At 38.8% G+C, this 2095-nt stretch overlaps 1 gene segment (V, D, J or C); it reads left to right on the top strand.

The window, feature by feature from the left end:
- The first annotated feature begins 597 nt into the window (after nt 1-597).
- LOC309696256 (T cell receptor beta variable 29-1-like) lies at nt 598-1155 on the top strand. The segment is given in 2 exons: nt 598-655; nt 815-1155.
- Nucleotides 1156-2095: the final 940 nt, after the last annotated feature.

Raw genomic sequence — 2095 nt, 5'->3', positions numbered from 1 at the left:
GGCTATATAAAGTGCTAGTGGTTGTGAGTGGTTCACTCCATGTTATTATTGTGTGTTTGAGGGTACAGTTGTCCATTGTGGGGGTGTGTATGTTCAGTCCATCTAAAATGAACTGTCAGATCAACTTAACATTCAGCTATGAAAACATAATTTTGTTTCAACATTTCTTGATTGTGACAATTGAAGTACTCCAACTAGTATACATGTCTGATTACTAAAAATAAGACATCAATTTCTTGCAACTTTCAGTTTTATATTTATGAAAGACCAGCCTTCACAGCAGATATTTTAATATTTCAACTGATAGCATCATAAACTTTTCATAATTCTTTATCTTCGTTAACTGACTGATTCTGAAGCCAATTTTAATGCTTTGTTCAGCTCAGAACTTCAAGCCTGGCCCACTGAGCTAATCAATGTGACTGATCTGTATGTAGGGGGGAGCTCCTGTACAGCTTTTATCTATGCATTTTACTTGACGTGTGAGCAGATTTTTTTTCCTCACACCAACTTATAGGATCAAAGAACATCATACATATCATACTACCTGTTTGAAATTCTTCTTATCTCTGTAACTACAGTAAACCAACAGAGAACATGACTGTTATTGGATGCGGTCTGCTCAGCCTGTTGGTATTTGTGCTCTGGATTAAAGGTAAAGTTTATAAGGTGACAACATTTATGAACCTGTCATTAGTTGAGGGTAAAATATTGTAAGATCAGCATTTATATATTCCAGCTATCAGAAGGCGACAACTGTCAAGTGCAAGAGTTAAAAAGTTTACTTGATTAACTTTAACTGTTGTACACACAGGTGGTACTGATGGAAGTGATGTCCAACAGACTCCCATACTGGGGGAAAGGATGGGTGGAAGTGCAACAATGTACTGTAACCACACAAAGGGTGATGTCTATTTCCAGATGTGCTGGTATAGACAGCTACCAGGACAAACTCTGGAACTAATTGTGTTCATAAGTATAGCCAAAAATGGTGATGACTATGACTATGGAAATTTAAGCACAGAGAAATTTTCAGCCAGCAAGTCAGTTCCTGGGAGTGGGACATTGACAGTGAAGAACCTGGAGCCAAAAGACAGAGGCTTGTATTTCTGTGTCGTGAGCAAGCACAGTGATACAGACACAGCAGAGAGCTGAACAGAATCCTACATGCAATTTCCATTCCAGTTTCCATTATCTGCTCTACTTAAATAAACTTCAAGTACGTACACACACTGTCTCACAGTAATGTGACACTCCCACGTGTATCTCTGCATATATCACACCCGCTGACAGTTGACTGTGGTTTCTATTTCAGTTTTCTCAGAACACAGTGATGATCACAGCTGCTCTGATCAAACTCTCTGCAGCTTTGTTCTGTATCGGAGGTACTTTACAAGTTGTTATTTTACAGTAAAAGCTGCTATGCTGTTTTTTTAGTTAACATATAGAAAAGTTGTTGGAGGTCTTGTTACATGATGTGACTTTTTAATTCTCAGGTCTAACTGGTGGGAGCGATGTCTCACAGACTCCCCTGTTGTGGGGTACCGAGGGTCAGTCTGTCACAATGAACTGCAGCCACACTAAGGGGGTTGCATATCGACAGATGTATTGGTATCAGCAGTTGCCAGGGAAGGGAATGAAGCAAATTGTTTTTACAACTGCATACAGTACTCACACATATGAAAGTGGCTTCAGTGAGGAAAAGTTTCCAGCAACAAAGACCAATGAACAGACGGGATCTCTGACAGTGGAGAAGCTGGTGCCTGGAGACAGTGGAGTGTATTTCTGTTCTGTGAGTGAACACAGTGATGCAGGTGGATTAAAGAGCTGCACAAATACCCTCTACAGACAGCAAACTGATAAACTAAAGATATCAGTGTCTGTAGGGGGAGCTCTGTACCTGTTACTGATGTCAGGACTTGGTTAGGGTTCAGCATTCCTTTTTTAATGATCTAAGATAAGAATGTCTTATTGCAGTTACACTTTATTTATTTACAAGCTAATTTCTCTATTTCAATGAAATAGAGAAATTTCTATTTCTATTTCAACACAGCAACTTTAATAAAATATTATACTACATCTGAGTTTTACTTTA

This window comes from Aulonocara stuartgranti (assembly GCF_965226115.1).
Source record: "Aulonocara stuartgranti genome assembly, chromosome: 19".
Lineage (NCBI taxonomy): Eukaryota > Metazoa > Chordata > Actinopteri > Cichliformes > Cichlidae > Aulonocara > Aulonocara stuartgranti.
This window is presented reverse-complemented; position numbering and strand designations above follow the sequence as displayed.